Here is an 18794-nt window from a genome sequence, read left to right as displayed (position 1 = left end):
TACGTGGCCTTTGCTATAAAACCGCATTGCACTGCAGCGCACTGTCAACACCTCCTGATTTGTGTCCTGTCCTGCGCTTGGCATCTCGGCACTCTCATTTCGCTTTGCTTAATTAGATCTTTCAGAGTCCGTCTCCTCTCTCGCACCCTCCAGGCCCACGAGGGACTCATAAAATACCAGAAAAGGGCTGAGGTGCTGAGGCCATACTGTCCTCACTGTGCCTCCTGTTTTATATATAGGCATTATTAACACCTTTCTGTTGACTCTGCAATAACGTCACGTGAGAACGGACAGAGCAGCCGCCCTGCTGCCCTTTAACCTGCTTGAAGACTCAAACCGAAGACGGAGTGAAGTCATAAATTTAATAAGGGTTAGCACGTGTGGGTGAAAGCAAATGATGGCGAAAAACTGAAACACTGTGACAAATTAAATGGAGGTCCTGGACACAGTCGGTGCAGTAATCCCGATATACTGGGAGATAATCCACATTAGCTCGCTCAGTATGGGCATTATGTATATTACTTGATTTGATTTGGCAAGTTTTCGAAGCCCTGCCTCTGTGTAAGCAGGAATTTCTGCCCCTAATTAAATGGTTGTGTCTGAGGGCTGAAAAGGCTAAGCAAAAGCATTTAACAAAAGGAAACATAATTGGAAATTAATCAAATCTATTTCTACACAATGTGTTTCTTTTTTCTGTTACGTAATCCGTTTAGTAAAAAAGTAAATAGACATTGATTTTTTTTGTGCCTTTTCTCATACACAGACAACAAATATATCTCCTTTCTTTTAAAGGGAATTAACACTTTAAATAAGATACAAAGATATAATTTAATTCGAGCACACATAAGGCGGGAGACTGGGAGACCTCCGTGTACTTCAGAACCAATGTTGAACAGCGTGAACGGAACATGAAGAAAACGAAATGTTTTCAGGCATAAACTGAAGTGGGTGACGGTGTGACAAAATGTCTTTTTGCAGCAGCACTCTCTGCACACTCCATCTGACCTTGTTTGCCAAGTCTATATTATGGAGACAGAACATCTCTGCAGGGCCCTGTGCAAGGACGGAGACGAGAAAAGGAAGGGCAACACCTATTCAATTTCCTCTCAATAACTGACACTTTGGAGAAGGCGTCGATTTTTGATTTAAAAAAAAAAAAAGCGAAAGAAAGAAGACCTCATCGGGGTCAAAGGGCTGCCTGCGAAGTGGTCCAACTTCAGAGTGCATTGCAGTGATGGGATTGTTAATATTAACTGTTAAGGCCAGTCAATTCAGGTTTACCTTGACATAGGGACACTGAACAACATCTTTAGAAGAAACTGCGAAGACGAAGAAATTGTTATGTCCTAGCGAGTCATCTTTGGGAAGTAAAGAAGAGGTCAGACTGAATTGTTACTGTCTTGCACACGCAAAGTAATGACACCGTTCAGTCACTCGAAAAAACCCTTGGATTTATCTGAAAAGCGCTCCTCAACCAGAGTTTGTCTGCTTTTATTATAGTCATCAGCTCATTGATTGAACACCTGGAGTGTCAATGTGTCATTAGCACCTAAAACCCACCTAAACTGCGGCGTAAAGTCGTTTTTGCTTCAGTGACACCTGCCGCTGTAATCCATTCAAACAACCAAATGTATTTCAGGTCTATAAGGCAACATCTGAAAAGTCTACAGCTATGATGGCAAACTGTTCATGTTGCTGTATCGCCACTAATGTTGAATACTGAGGTGTATAGGTCAATTTTCATGTTTACATTCAGTTTTTTAGCATTTTATGAAGTCGTTCAACACAAAATTTAAAACAAATATGTTTGTCAAGCTGCCCACACAGGAAGCCATTTGTTCATCGTGCATTGCTTTCAAGCTGACAGTTGATCGCTTGTGGGCATTGCAGGTAACCTTGGAAACCCTCTAAAGTATTTAGGTCATGCATCAAACAACAGTATCCTGCACTCTTATTGGTCGTCGCTTTAATCACTGAAGTGAGTTGTTGTTGGAGGTTGAGACGAGTTTCTCTTGGGTCCCATCCGCTTTGTGTCTCCAGGGTTATTTTGACCATAGCTGCTTGGAGTTGTCAAATATCACTGGCTTTCTATGGTTACTCCATCGCTGCAAATCACCTCCAGTGTGGACACAGCTAAAAAGCATCTTAATTGTAGACAAACTAAGTGCAAAACAGTTTCTCTTTCTTCATTTTACCATGCTTCCTGCTGAGAACTATATGGAACTGCCCATGTCCTCTGACTCTACCCTGCTGCTGAGCAGTGTTGTGGGTAACGCTTTCCAAAGCAATGCATCACTGTAATCTCATAAATTCAACACTAAATTCAGTAATTACATTGCAGTTACAATTATGTTGTTACTTGCATTACAAAGGTTTTTCAGTTATCTGAACGATGGCTGGACAGAAAGAAAAAACATCAAACATATTTGATCCTTCTTGAACACAATCACCACTAAAATGAGCTGAAATAGATTCATATGCATCGAGGAGGAAAACAGCGGTCCGTTCTACAACTCTTGAGGAGAGGAGATATGAACATTAGGTTTATTTTTATTGCACGAAAGAACAAGAGCATGATGATAAAGTGCAGACTATATCAGGACACATAATTATTGCATTGCACTGCTAGCACAACATTAGTTCAAGCATCTGCAGCATGCTAACACTGAGACAGAAAACCCAGAACCCTGAGTGAGCTTCAACAGGTAACAAAGTCATGGTAGCCTCCGTTTCAAGGTAGAATCACTGTGGCGTTTGCTTTGAAGACTCTTTGGGTGCTTTTCAACTTTACTTTTTCTTGTAGATTTTGTAAACACTAAAAGAAATATTGTATTTTTGTCCTCATGGGAGTTTGTGTCCGTGTATGAGACTGTAGGTTCAGGTTTATATAGTTAACTAATAGTTATGTGACAGTGCTTCTTACACATCATGTAAGAAGTAACATGAAAATAATGTATTGAGTAGTTACTACTTACATTTAAGAAAAGTAACGAGTATTGTGTAATACACTTTTCTGAGTAAATACACCAACACTGTTGCTAAGTAACTTTAACAAATCTTCCCAGAGGCAAATGTTGCTGCTCACAGTATCTTTTCCATCTCAGGAGAAAATAATCAACTTCATTTAAGGAGCCTGATGAATTCTGACCTGTTTCTGGTGAACTGCCCTTTGGGAGAATTAAGGAGCGAAACAACAAATCAATTACTGACTAATTATCCTGCGTAGGTTGAAAATAACTAGAGAAACCCAGTTCTCTTAGGTTGTCTTTAATTTTGAGTTTAACAGCCTCATGGAGCAATCAATAAACAAAAAAAGGAAAAAGCTTGTAGGATTTAGATCTTGGCATTGTCTGACTTTGGTGTCAGATGAAGTGCATGCAGTGCTGAGAACAATGCAAGCTACCGTACTTTTGCCATTAATGAAAACTGAAAGTACAATAAAGTTACTCATCATATTTTCCTTGCATTTAAATCTGGAAGTCACTCTTGACAGAATTCAGCATGAAATATCCCACGCTGCTCTTTCTTTCAGCAGCCAGCAGATCATCACCTTAAACGTGCAGTACCAATCATTGCACGTCACCAGCACCAAAAACACAGCATGAGCAACTCAACTGCAAATATAAAGAAAAAGACGAACTAAACCTCGGTATGACAGACTGACGCACGCCAACGCAGCCCTTCCAAATGCTACAACACAAGTGACGTGCAGTCGGCAGACACAAAGAGGTGACGGTTTGTGATCGGCTCACTCCCTGGTGGGACACAGAGTACATCCCCACTGTGGGGCCCACTCAAACAGGTTTTGCATCTCACACTATAGTATTATACCTGGGTTATGCATGCAATATTTTATTGAGAGAATTGAAGCAGACATTTAAATGTAACACAAAATGATTTTCTTTAGAATTTAATTACATCCTCCTACACTCGTACTCCCACATGGAGTAACTGGTAAAGAAATGTTTAGTAATTACAGCTAATAATGCTAATACAAACTTAGAGTGTTCTTTTGTACGTCTGATAAATTATTTTGAGAGAATAATCTGAAACAATTTGTTGATAAATAAAGAAGTTTTAATGATCCACACAATCTTAATTTGAAAACAACAGAATTAAAAGCTTCCAGATAATTACGTGGCTTTAAAATACTTTAAATAATTTGAAAAAGTATGTGCTGAATATATCAAAACAACTAGTTTTGTGATCAAGGGGCAACCTCCAGAGCTAAAAGTTAAGCTACAAACTGCAGTACCTGTAGGTGCCACATGAGGCCGACTAAAATTGGCTTCTATGGATAGATTCTCCCATCATAACAACTCTAGCAGGGATCATTTTTACTATAACTCATCCACCTGGACATTTGATGTGTGGGTGTGGCTCCATTATTGCCAGTCAGCGTCTGGTAGGACTCATTTCTTTGAGTCATTATACAAGACTTCTTAAACTGTGTGTTCTTTTAGTCTTTTGAAGAATTTTTAACAGCTTATCTGATGATTACAGAGTCTCCACGAAGTCTGAGCTCCAGTTTTGGTGAATAAAATTCCAGTTTTTATTAATCCAAATCATTTCAATTAATTTATTACAGTGGGGCCTTTAGCTTACAATATAAAGCTCCTTGAGTTGACTGTTGTGATTTGGCTCTAAATGCAATTGAACAGAATCTTTCATACGGTCTGTGGTTGTGAGGCATCATGCAGATCTTAGAGACATCTCTGAGAACAGAAAAAACCTTCAGAGTTGAGAATTCATTTTGATCAGTGAGATCATACTCATTTTTGATTTTCATTCTTTTGGATCTCACTGTCATCTTTAAGAACGGGTTTAGAAAAGAAATCAATGCAGTTTGAGATCTTAAATTGAGGTTGAAGGATATTTCTCAGGACCTGAATTTAAGAAGTATGGTGAAATGGCCAAATTCTCATTCTGATGGTAAATTGATCCCAATTTTCAAGAAGAGTTTTGACAAAAAACTGTTTTTTTATTTCCTTTCATCCCTGAGGTTTTGATAAGTGAAATAAAAATGCTATTAAATGGATTTACTGCGTATTTACAAAGAGATTCCTGTTTGTCCGATTTTATTTTATTTTTGCTTCATTTATTTTCTTTGCTTCTGATGCTAACTACATAGTTAGTTACTACTAGTTAACTACGGTCTGATTATCCAATGAGAACATATCCCATTACTATGGTAGCACAATGGTAGATGGTTTCATCTTCTTCTTCTTTCACCTGATCATTATAAGAGTTTTGCCACAGGATCGGTACAGTACAATATTTCAGAAACCAGTCTCTTTGTACCATAATTTCCTAGTTTATTATCAAATATCAGGTTCTGTGAAAAACTTGCTTTAGTCTGATGATCTGATCTTCCCCACAATTTTTTTCCCCTGCTGCAATTTTCATTATTAAAGCTAAAGACTAGAGCATAGATCAAGTTATTCAGATCACACTGCAGTGTATAACGCTGCAATGCATGCCCCCACCCACACATACAATGCATACACAGCAGCACCTTTCATGAATTATATTCTGAAGCACCATAAAATCTGATAAAATTCTATCTATCCATTGATGTTATTCCCAAGGGCAAAAAAGAACATCCATAACAAAATTAGGGCCCATCCACCACATCATAATTCATACCGTGCACCACTGCACTACAGGCTGGTCACAGGATGCATGTGACACTATCTGTGACAAGCCACAATGGACACAAAACACAAAGCCGGGCGATAAACTGAGAACGGGATTTGGATTGTGCACTGCATCGGGATCACAAATTAAGCAAAGTATAAAAAGGTAAAGACAAAATAAAGCTGTTAAGAAGGACAATTGTCAGAGGAAAATGGGAGACATAACATGAAAACACAACAAAAGGATAAAGTATATTCTTTGTTTATCCACCCTACCCTACCAAAGGCACCAAACATTCCTCAGTAAAGCCTTGTTTGTCTAACATCCAAGGCCAAAGTCCAAGTAATCTCAAACACGCAAGAGAGTAGCAGGCCTACAGGTCTGACAATAATGGGATCAATGGCTGTGTTAGGGTTTAAGAAATGTCCTTGATGCTGCTTGCTGTGCCATTACTGTTAGTCTGAGTCGCTGCCACCTCTTTGCACTTTGGCCTTGATGTTCATCTTTTCCCCGTGTCTTCATCATGCACTCTCTATTGAGGTCATATGGGATTTCAGACTCAATCTCTGAGTGTGCCCTAACTCTCTTTATTTGCTGCTGTTTGCAATATCCTACAAGTAGAAGAAGCTACATTCAGCTGCTCCCTTATTCACAAGGGGTCTTCATAGCGGGTAACTCCAAATGTTTTGATTGGCCACGAGTTTTACCCCAGGATTGCTGTCTCCTCTGGGAATCATCAGGTAAATGTGTAAACCACTACACGATGGAGCCACTGTAACATCCTATAAATAAATAAAGAGGGGGGAAGAGTGGGCATCGGCGTGAAAAGCACATTGCCATTGTCATTTCCTGGCGTTTGGTCTCACACTGAGAAATGTAGTTCACAGATCTAAAACCGCCTCATTATGTAGCAAAATTGTTCACAGAACCATAACAGCTTTCAGTGGAAGATGCCACAGTCTTGTCGCTAACACCAGATGTTAATGTGGTTATTATCCATCGCTGCAGAAAACAAATGGCAGATAAAATTGTTCTTTGATTCTTTGTTGGGGTTTTTTTCGCCTGTCTGACCTTATCGATAATTTGAGGCAGGCCTGGAAGTGTGTAAACAACGTAGATGGAGGCTTTGATAAAAGGAAACCCGTTGGGAGGATGGACAACTTCTCTTCCTAATGGAAGATCTCATACAGGGACAAACCAATAATAAGACATCACACAGACTTAATCGACCGACAGCAATAACACACAATGAGAGTGTTCCTACTAAGAGGCTGAGGATGACCTTATACTCAAAAAGAAAAGCAGCACAACAGTTTCATCTGAGCATATGGCAGTAAAGTGTTATGGGCGCCATTTTTTTGTCAGCATCCATTTTCATCTGTAAGGGATTTACAATACCCTCTTCATTTTGATGCTTCCAACTATGTTTTCTTACAAAATTCAAGTCATTCTTTTTGTATTACTATTATTCTGCAGAAGAACAGTTCACTTACTTCACTTTTCTCGCCTACGTCCATCAGTTATAAATCAAAACTGCTTTATTGGTTGGAGCTCATCAGTTAATTAAGTCACTGTTGGTTATCCTTTAAGCAGAAACCTCACAAAAGGAGTTTGTGTAAAGAATATGGAAAATACGGAGACAAACCTTGTTATAGTCAGGAGTGTAGAGAGTATTAAATGTTATAATAACTCTGTAATGCAAAGATGTCTGTTCTAAGCAGTATAAGCCAATATTTTTGTTTATAAAGCTGTAAAAGTACAAGATGAAAGAATAAAGCTTAAAAAAACTTGTTTTAGCTACCAAATCTATCTGGTTATTCTACACGTGGCCTTTTTATGTCACTGAAACTAAGAACTGTCAGGGGCCTGGGTCTGTGACCCAGCATCCTGAGTTTATTTTTAGTTAGGGTTTAGTTGAGTTTTAATCTAGTTTGTGTTTCATCTGTTTCCTTGTTTATGAGTCTTTTCCTGTCCTCTGTGTTTAACTTTTGGTTATGCTTGTGCTTCTTTTATTTTGAAAGTCTTGTCTTTCCATGTTGAGTGTGTTTAGTTTTGCTTCCCCTGCGGCGTCAGGGTTGTTTGTGTCATCTGTGTTTCCCCAGGTGTTTCCACTTCCCTCTTCTGTTTATTTCCTCTGTCTCCCTCCCTCTGTGTCGGTTTGTCTGTCCATCTCGCTTCATGTCACGTCAGGTCTCAGGATGTTTCAAGCTACTGTTCAGGTCCATGTTGATGTTCATGTTTAGTAGGGGTGCAACGATATTCGTATCGATATTGAACCGTTCGATACAGTGCTTTCGGTTCGGTACGCATATGTATCGAACAATACAACATTTGTAATTTATTTTATCAATTTTCCTTCTGACGATGCTGTCTGTGTTGAGCGCTCAGTGAATCTGCGTTCGACTACTCCGCCTAGGCTGCACTGTCGAGCACAGATCCACTGAGCGCTCAACACAGACAGCATAGTCAGAAGGAAGAGCGCAGGGCAAGCTAGCGAGACAGAAGTTAAGCTCTCCTTGCAAGATGGACCTCCCCCACCCTCATTCAGATCTGGCGTTTGGAATTATTTTGGTTTTCATGTGACGTATGACCCTGAAGGTAAGCGAGTCATGGACTAAAGTAAAACAGTATGTTGGATGTGCCATGCAATGCTCAATTACATTGGTGTGAACTAGTGTGTTAGCGCAGTTAGCTCGTTAACGTGTTGGCCGTCTAGCCCCATGCACGGGGCGATCGGCGGTAGCTCGTTAACGGAGATTTGCCGTGTTGTGGCGTTAAGGTCATTTCAACGAGATTAACCTGAAAGCACTAGTGGGAACACAACGAATATGAGTGCACATTTACGCCGACATCATCCTAGTGCAAAGACAAAAACAACAAGCATGCTACTAACTTTAGCCGAGTCATTTAGACAGCTGTTAGCACATGATTCTCCTTATGCTGCTGAGAATATAGCCCAGAAGAAGCGGATAGTATAGCTTTTATTTTGGAAAGAGACATTTCTCTGTAATAAACTCTCTTTTCCAAAGATGAGTGATTCCTCAATCAGATACAGGGCTTGCAATATCGCTAGCCCGACGTCCCGGAGCTAGCGATTTTTTCAGTCGGGGTACCAAAATCTATCTCTTCCCTGCCCGTCGGGCTATTGTAGGAAAAATATATGTCAATGCTTTTGCATTCTTTCAGAAATGTAGCTGGGTAATTATGTCATTGGCATCGGTGAGCCACTGTCGATATGTTACATATTGAAATCGCGTTTGAATTTGTGCTTGTTTTTTTGCTTTCACTTTGCAATCGTGCGAACTGTGTATAGAGAGCGACAGTACTGATCTGTGAGTGATGATAATTTGTGCACCAATTCCTCTGACATCGTCTTATTAATCGTTAGCTTACTATGCAAACATGACAAGTGAAATCTCCCGCAGCTTAAACATATGAGAGGTTGATCGCGCAGAGAATCGCTGAGCTTATGTGAGTCCGTGTGTAAAAGCATTTCAGTTCTGCTGAGCCAAATAAGACAGGTCAGGGTGAAGAAGTGACAGCCAAAGAAAAGCTTACCACAAAACGGAGAAGTTATGACAAATCAGACTATGAGGCAAAAAGAAAGTGCAGCTTTATGGTTTCATGGACAAAAGAATTTCTGTGGCTGCAATATGACGAGCTAAATAACCAGGGCTGCACATAAGTGGTCCGCAGGTGCGCATTCGCTGTCAAAATAAAAAACACGCACAAGGGTGAGGGTTAAATTTAAAAACTGTACTTTTGAGTTAAAATATATATTTATAATTTTAATAAATGACAAATTAAAAATGCATGAACATTTTTTTGTATCGAAAAAATATCGAACCGTGACACCAAAGTATCGAACCGAACCGAACCGTGAATTTTGTGTATCGTTGCACCCCTAATGTTTAGATTACTTCACGCCAAAGTTGTGCATGTACTTGTTTAGTTTCATGTTGTGGTTTCACATTCTAGTTTTCATGTGTAGTTTAGATGTCCCCCGTTTAGTTTAGTTTGGTTATGCCCCTGTTCGCCCTGCCGTGTTTTGTGTTCATGTATTCAGCCTATTAAACGGCTCGCTTTGTGTTACACTTAGTTTCCTTCTCTTCCGTGTTTACATTTTAGTCTCCTTCACAAACACACCGGCCAATTCGGTCGTAACAAGGACAGTGGTGGAAGGTTAATTTTCTCCATTTTATCTCTTTATAAACTGCTACTAGTTACATTAGATGATGAAATAGTGAAACAGACAGAGGAAAAATCCAGCATTTAATCTCTATTTAATCAAGATTTCCAAAAGCGTGGGAGCCAGATGTGGTCCAGAGCCCGTTCAATGGCCAGGTCTGTTCTAGAAGAACTGCTGCTGCACAGCTGGATGCCAACTCCATAAACAAGCAGGTGCCTGATTTTGCTAATGTGTTGGTTTTTTTCTTCTTTTTGTTGTAGTTGTCTGTCGCCCGAGTATCTTATACCACCATGACCGGCTGAGCTATGATTGGACAGTTGCTGTTTGCAGAAGTTCAGTCTATCTAAAGCTCAACAAAAGGAAAGAGCATTCATTGAATTCACATTATGCAACCTACAAACCTCACACTAATAGAAATGGCATTTTCTTTCTGTTCTTTTCCAGAGTGAAAATTTGACATTTACTGCAGCAAATCACATGTCTGCTCACACACAGACTACAATGTCAGACATGTGAAAACATCACTCCTAGCTGGATAGGGAACCTTCTCCATTGCAGCTGGATCAATAGAGCAGCCTACTGCTTTGCATCAGGGCATAAAGGACTGACAGGTTTTCTATTCTCAAGGCTGACACACCACCTGAAGTGCAGAACCTAATCTCATTTTCAGCCCCCACTCATTCTATCATTCACAGCTCCACCTCTGTCATACTCATTCTCTTGCATTCATATCATTTTTCATTATCACCGCCGCCATCCATCAAGTAGCTTCACTCTCCCACACACAACATTCAAAGAAGTGAACATTATTGACATTTTCTGTTCTTTAAAACAATCTGCCCCTTCGGCTGTAGTATTTTTCATTGACCAGAGATCAACTTCAAATGGCATCCCCTCTGTCATTCATTTCTAAATGTTAATATCAGACGAGTCACTTCCTCAATTTATCATTTTTCATCTTCTATTTCGAGGACTTCAAAGTATTCTTATTTATCTGCTCGCCGTGTCCTTATTTCTTTGACTTCACTGTTCTCCAAAGAACTAATTTAAAATGCAAAAGCGGACCAAAGGGTGACAGAAAGAAAAAGTATTGAATTAGGCTGTACGGTGCCACGGGGCACTTATAACCTTTTTCCAGTACTTTTCCTTTATCTACACTGTTAACAACTCATCTCCTTTTTCTGCTCTTGACTTTATCTTTTCCAAGCAAGCACAGTGACTGGTTTCTCTACAGGTCTTTATCGCCCGTGGGGCCGAGCAGACCATTACCAATCCCTCTGGGGACAGCCCTGCACGCACCGGGTAGAAACGAAGAGAGTAAGGGAGTAGGAGGCCAGCTGAGGACTGATGTTCGAGCGCAAAATAAATGAATTACAACTGCTATTGTCAAAGTAGCTAGTGCCTTCCAGCATTTGAGAAAGATAAGGCCACGTCAGCAAGTGTTGTTGTCTTCCTTCCAAGGAGAGAGGCGGCTGGCGCTGACCTTTTGAATTGTCCTCCAGGCAGTTCAGGATCAACTGCCAGATTTGGCCAGAAGAGAAGCAGCTGAGTGGACATGAATAAAAAAGTGGAAGTGAGACAGATTTTCTCTTCTTGACTGTTTCTTTTTATGCGTTGGAACTCCAAAAAGGCTCTACTGTCTTTGACTGCACAGAGGAAGAATGGACAACTGGTGCTTAATGATGACAATTCGGGCAAATAAAACAGCAATCAGCAAACATAACACCATATTCAACACATGTGATTGCTAAAGCAGTAGCATGAAAAAAGTTGCTGTATGCTGCAAAAAAGCTGCTCTATGTATAAACTGTATCTTTAATTAAATTGGACATTGTTAAGAATGTCACTGTTTCACATATTTTAGGTGCAAAAGTACCCAACTCCTATGTTGGGACTAAAAAGGAGCACTTGAAGGCAATCACAAAGCCATACCTCAAATGTGTTCACTGATTATTTCCTCTTATGTGCTTAAAGGTCTGCTAATCAAAAAAAAATCTCCCGCTGCAGTCCCGCATATTCTTAGCACTACATGGCTGACCATCCATGGAACAGCCTAATTATACGCAAGCCCTAGTGAGGAAAAAAGCGTTCCCTAACTCAGAATGGAACAACATGAACGCAGGAATCATCCGGCATTAAAAAAGACGTTTTCTGCGCATGCACGGGTGACTCTATTTGCACTAGTTGTTCCCACCACAGCCAGACCGACATAGGTGGGGTTATCAGCAGCCCTGAACAAACCAAAAGACAAGCCTTCACTAGCTTTGGCCACAATCCAACCTACTGTATATCAGCTATTAAGTAACTCATTAACAGAGATTAGTTTAGTTATTAAACCTATACTACTTTTAATACATTGCAGTCTGTTAAAATGTAACCTACCCCTTAAAACTTAGACACTAATGAACAGGAACTGCAATTTTGCTGTGTGACTGAGGAGCCATTTGTAAGGCAGAGACTTGACCGTACACACTTTAACATATTTGGTGTAAATAAATAACAATTGGACATTTTCTAATGTACATTTTTCATACTTGACTGTCACCACCTTGTTTACAGCTCTCTGCTACCTGCAGTGTCAATATGCATGTCCCAGCTTGTTTGTTACACGGTGTGCTTAGCAACAGTGTATGTGTGTGTGTGCACATGAGACAATGAGGATAAGATCTCCCCTGGGGTTCCAAAGGTCGGTCAGTGGTGCAATTAACCATGCAATCAGGCTCTAACCTCTATTGCTAAAAGACAAACTAGATAACCACGTGGCCCTGATTCATTTTGTCTCCATTCAGTCTGTAAAGTGTCTATCAGCATCACTCTCAGCAGCATGGTTAAAGAGCAATCCCACACCACTGTTCTACAAAATGAACATGTCCTAAGGCCCAGCCAGACCGCTAAGAACCAGCTTCTATCAGGTCGGTGTTTATTTTTTAATTATGCATTAAGATATTAAGATTTTTTTGAGGACAGTAATCACCTCTAAATGCATTTCCTCTTTAAATCAGTTTGATGCTACTACAATCCAGAGCCAAAAAGATGCATCAAGGCTCATCAAATTTGGAAGTGTGGCCCTGACAACAGCTGTGATACGCCAGACTGGTCAACCTCATCTTCCCCTGTAGCGTATTGGAGGCCAAGAAGCTGCGAACAGACGCAGTCTGGGCGTGTGGCGAAAGAAGCCAAGACTTTCTTCCCGTCTTGCTCAGTTGTGGCTCAGGGGTGGTGCAGAAATCCATAACCCTTACCTCCTGACACTTAGCAGCACTTTATCAGCCAGTCATCACCTGCAGAGTACACATAACACAGCCCTGGAAAACACGCTCTGTCCCTTAAGTATATTTAAAAAGCTTTCATAACAGCGGATACAATATTGATAAAGTGTGGTGCCTCTTTAAATCACTATCCATTAAGATCAGCAGAATAGGTGTGTGTTTTGTTTTTTTTCATTAGGTAAAAAAAACCACATTAAGTTAAAATGCTGTGATATGCTGATAGCCTCTTAAGACCCAACACTGTATTCAGGCAATTTTAATAGTTAATTACAGATGCAGTGGCTGCTTGACATTTACATAAAAATTAGATTTTCTGAATTAAACTCGTATGGTTTAGAACTCTTCTGCTATTTGTCTTCACAGAATCTAAGCACGGGGAAAAGGGGATCTATTTGTGCAAAAAACTATAAAATAACAATACTAATGAAATGTTTGAGGAAGCGTTCATAAATCAGCTTTTTCATAACATCTAATTATGTGCACCTAACAACCGAGCATATGTTCAAATGTAACTCAGGTGCAGCTCTCTGACAATAATAGCTTGAGAATATACACATATGGCTCTGCTTCACTGTCCTACATTCAATGCCAAGGGTATTCACACATTCCTCTCTAAAGCCTGCCCATTCAGTTTCACTGCAGCAACCAGGCCTTAAGGGCTTCATGCATATTAGTGGTTCCCCTTAGCAACGCTGCCTGGACAACACGTCTGTCCCATCTTGACCGAAGCAGGGGAAATTTTTGACACTGCGATGCACTGTTCCAGTTTATCTAGAGGTGTTTTATAAATACAGTACCGCCAAATACTGTTGTTATTAATACTAAGACATGTAGGACCCCACACACAGATTTCTGTACTTCATGATTCCTTGTGGTGATGCTGGTCAACATTAAGAGCAAAATGAATGGTAGTTAACTAACTTGCAGGGGAAATGAGGGATGGCTGTGGAAAAGCAATCACAGGGCTCATTATTTGGCACATGAATAAATTCACGCACAGACTGACAGCTTAATGTAAGGATTATTAATTACAGGATTCTTGCTTTTTGCCTCTTTAGGGGTATTTTTTCCTGTAATGACGCATTATTTATCTGTGTTTTACACTGAGTCTGGTGGGATCTCTGTATCAATCTGTATCAAACCCCTGTTTCAATCCAGGGGGTCAGTGTTGACATTGTGGAGGACTATAAATACCTTGGAGTACACATTGACAATAAACTGGACTGGGCTAAAAACACCACAGCACTTTACAGGAAGGGCCAGAGTCGTCTCTATTTTTTGAGGCGACTGAGGTCCTTCAACATCTGCCAGAAAATGCTGAGGATTTTCTATGAGTCTGTTGTGGCCAGTGCGATCCTCTATGCTGTTGCATGCTGGGGGAGCAGGCTGAGGGTCGCAGATGCCAACAGACTTAATAAACTGATCCGTAAGGCCAGCAATGTTGTGGGGATGGAGCTGGACTCCCTCAAGGTGGTGTCGGAGAGGCGGATGCTGTCCAAGATAAAGACAATGTTGGATAACACCTCCCACCCACTCCATGACATGTTGGTCAGTCACAGGAGCTCGTTCAGTGAGAGACTGAGATTACCGAAAAGCACCACTGAACGACACAGGAAATCATTCCTGCCTGTGGCCATCTCCCTGTACAACGCATCCACTTAACACACTGTTTGCTGCTACAGCTACACATGTTTCTTTCCAAATATTTATTTATAAGTGACTTATGTATGTATGTATGTATGTATATATATGTATATATTGTACTATTCTTAGTTAGCGTATTGTCTGTCTTGTCTTAATGTTGGTTTAAAATGGAACACTGTAACAAAAAATAATTTCCCCCAGGGATCAATAAAGTATTCTGATTCTGATTCTGATTCTGATTCAAGACACCATCGGTATCGTAAGAATTGTGACATGTCACAGACGTGCTGCCATCTCTAATCTTTAGAGTCAGGCATTACACTAAACTGAACTGCTAAAATTAGCGTCTATGTGACCTTTTCTTCTGGGATTAAACAATATTTTAGCTTTAGACCTACATAATCTTTGTCTTGCCTCTCAATATCTAAAGAGATAGATAATAGGCATAAATTCTTGGAAGTCCATTCATTAGTTTCCTGGATGCACCAAAGGCTAAATTTAACATTGCTCCAGTGGAAAGACCAGCTGTCAGCACCCATCTAGTATAATTTCTAGCACTAAAACACTGAACAGATTCAATTTGTAGAGTTCATTTTTTTCTGTGAATCATGAGCAGATGAGACCAGAGGTAGAATTTCCCCCACCGGACTCAGACGAGAGGCAGAGCAGTTTTGTGTCTTTGATATTCAGAGAAAGAGACAATGCAGTGACAGGCTAATGTTTTTGGATTCGATTTTCATTAGCTCCTTGTTATCAGTGGTCGATCCCATTAACGTGTCAGCAGGGTAACATCAGAGGTTTCTAGGGACAGAGGGTGAAGACATGTAACATGCACACCATGGTTTGGTCATATCTGTGGATGGAAAGCTAATGAGCTACTCAGGAGAGCAAATCAGTGGCAGCTGACAAAAGCTGACATGATAGGAAGTTATTCTCAAAGCACTTCAAGGGTAATTAGTCCAGTTATACTACATGCACTAGAAAGATATTGTTGCTTTTGTTGTTATATTTTAAGTTCCACTCAAAGTTGGCTTTGTGGTGTTTAATTGTTTTGTTCCAGGCACGTTGTATCCCAAAGTATTACAGTCAACAGTGATAAATTAGCACATCACCATTCAAGCAAAAACATGCTTATGCAATCTCCTCGAATTCTCTCTTCCAGCGTCTTCATCCACACATACAAACACATGTGCACGTGTGTATATAAACCTACATGTTGACACTTGTGTGACAATGATGTCAACAGACCATTTACTGCATGCGTCACCATTGTCATCAGACACGCTGTCCAGTAGCACCATTCATCTTTTGACACTAAACCCTGCCACCTCTAAGCTGCTGGATGCCAACACATTTAAGGTGAATGGTAAATGGACTGGTTCTTTGTAGCGCTTTTCTACTCTACTTGAGCACTCTAAGCACTTTATATATCCCTCATTCACACAAGCACATTTTCCCATGCTTTTTCTACTGAAGAGCTTTCTATCCAACATTCACACTCTGATGGATACATCGCAGAGAAACTTGGGGTTCAATAGCTTGCCCAAGGATGTCTGGCATGCAGATTGGAGCAGTCAGGCATCGAACCACCAACCTTCCAATTAATAGATGGCTCCTACAGCCAAACCTTAAAAGTGCTTCAACGGTGACAGAGTTTCTGTCTGCAGCACATTGTTGGCTCCGCTAACACTGCATTGCATTTATTTATTTGCACCCACTGAATGACCAGTGCGAACAGCAGCACTGCCATGTGGCAGCAAGGCGCTGCACAGAAAGAGGGATTCTGTCCACTCCATGGCAGAAGGACTTCAGCGGCTGATGGATGGACAGGTGCCAGGCTCGGCCCAAGATGAGGCCACAGTCTAGTGCCAGACAGATAAATCTCAAGCAGACACTGATAGGCTGCAAAGTCATCATAATGACAGGTGGGCTGGAGCCAAAGGCAGGCGGCTGCGGTGCCGCCCATCCCAGAGGTGTAATGTGCTTGTGATTAACTGTCAATCCCTCCTGTTTGGTGGACAGACGTTCAAGCACAGTAAGAAGCACTCATCATTGTGACAGCTACTGTAGCTCTGACCTTGGGCTTCACCAAGAGGGCTGCACACATTTCCTTAGAAATTTCTATAAATGTAAACAATTAATCCAAAGCAATTAAGAATAAGTCTGTTTTTTTTGTTTCTTTTTTATTGAGATTCATACACAGCATTGCAATAAACTACAAGTACGCCACAGAGCGAAACAGCTCTTTAAAGGAGAAAGGGTTTTTTCATGGACGGATGTTTTTATATGTTACAAAAGGACAAATGCTGCTGTTAATAATGAACTTATTGATGGCGCAATTAACTGCTTCAAGTTTCAGCATTAGTATCGGCTTCTTAATTAGCTTTCCATCCATCTAAATGTCAGGCAAGTTTTGTTTTTCAGACAATTAAAAACATGACAGTTATGTGAAAATTTGAAGTAATTCCCTAAAGATTTACAGAACTGTAAAAAAGCAGTTCTCTCTAAAAATTTACAATAAAACAATTATTTAACAATAAAAAGAGATCCAAGCTGAATCTTGAAGCTCAGCATGACACCATCCGAAACCTCGGGATTGCTTGTTTATGCGTGTCCCTGCCCACAGAACCGCTACTATACACTCTTAAGAAAGAAATCAGTACGTGATGGCTTATTGTGATTCAAACAAAACATGCTTTTCTTTCCAAAGCGACTGCTGCTGACAGGGTTTAGCGCTCAGTGAGTTTTTCTCAAACATCAACTCAGAGCAGCTCTTTCAATCACTGAGTTACATATCTGATTGTCAAAGTTAGTCTTAATAATCCACAGTCTGCACTGACAGCTGTGTTCATCGGAGCTCCTTTCTACAGTTGAAGTGCCTTGAAAAAAAACATTTTTTGAAATCCACCCAGCGTACTGACAGACGCTGTATCTGAAAACAAACCCTGCTTTTTCACTGCTGTCCACAGTGAAGGTGGGTATCGCTCCAAACTAACTGTGGTTTCTGCTTCCTAAGGACTTTTAAATGCTTTCTTAATGTGTGATGTTTTATTTCACTAGAAAACCTATATCATGCCCAGCTAAAACTGGCTGTTTGCCAGGTACAAAGAGTGAAATGGAGCCAGATATATTACATCCATATATCTTTAGAACTTAGCAAATATGTGCATGACTAGATACCACTGAAGGTACATCCTATATTTGTCTTGTAATACAAGTACGTCAGTAATGGCAGTGCAAAGCTGGGATAAAAACACACATTAAATGTTCATAATTCACTCATCTTTGCCTGCTATGTGCTTTCACATGCTGCAAAAAAACCAAAAAAGGCCTATTTGTTTAAATTTTATTTATGCACATAGGAAAATGTGGCTGACCCATCACCACTAGGCACCATTAGTTCTCATACCTGACTCATCTTGAGTGAAGGATGAACGTCACGGGAAAAAATCCAAACTTCAGGCAGAAAGCGCTCGGCTATATTAAACAGCTGCACTAACCGTAAAATGTCAAAACCATAGGTGCTGCCAGTTACCAGCTTTGGAGCGCGAATACAAAAATACGTTTCTGCATATTGACAGAACGAGAAATTCAATAATTATACAATATTCTCAAGATGTTTTATGCAAATTAACGAATGCAACAAAGTGCCATAAGCGCTATTGGGACTGTAGTCATCATCTGATGAGGAACGCCTGTTGTTTGAAAACAAACACCTGCTGTGGGTTGAGATGGCCGTGTGGCAATGTTACGGTATATTACAGCAGCTGTGACTAACTCCAAAAGTACGTTTAAAGCAACAGGTGCTGAATTCACGGCGTGGAGTGTGAAGGTGGTTGCTCCCACCACCCCAAAGTCATGCTTGTTATATTAATTGGTGATTCTAAATTGGCCATTGGTGTTAATATCAGAGTGAATGGTTGTCTGTCTCTCTATTAGCCCTCTGAGACCTGTCCAGGGTGTGCTGTGCCTTTTGCTTTCACCTCTCAACCCTGACTTGGATAAACTGTTAAGAAAAGGCTTGTATGAACACCATTAAAAGCCCATTCGTGATT

General features: G+C 40.4%; 1 protein-coding gene and 1 long non-coding RNA gene across 6 annotated transcripts in view; one reads left to right on the top strand and one right to left on the bottom strand.

Annotated features, from left to right (window-relative positions):
• The window catches only part of ptprub (protein tyrosine phosphatase receptor type Ub), a 196516-nt gene that overhangs the window by 96465 nt on the left and 81257 nt on the right, over positions 1 to 18794 (bottom strand). The window lies entirely within an intron of this gene.
• On the top strand, positions 8088 to 11558 carry LOC146698085 (uncharacterized). 2 transcript variants are annotated; one of them, XR_014922983.1, is made up of 3 exons: positions 8088 to 8235; positions 9930 to 9981; positions 10087 to 11558. It is a non-coding gene; the product is annotated as an uncharacterized LOC146698085 (long non-coding RNA). The 2 variants fall into 2 exon arrangements; XR_014922984.1 differs by having other exon boundaries at positions 9930 to 10038; positions 10271 to 11558.

The sequence above is a fragment of the Copadichromis virginalis genome, linkage group LG11, assembly GCF_057382275.1.
Source record: "Copadichromis virginalis isolate Kocher_CV1m ecotype Utaka linkage group LG11, C_Virginalis_male_GT1.1, whole genome shotgun sequence".
Classification (NCBI taxonomy): domain Eukaryota; kingdom Metazoa; phylum Chordata; class Actinopteri; order Cichliformes; family Cichlidae; genus Copadichromis; species Copadichromis virginalis.
Note: the sequence above shows the minus strand (reverse complement) of the source record. Positions and strands in the feature narration are given on the sequence as shown.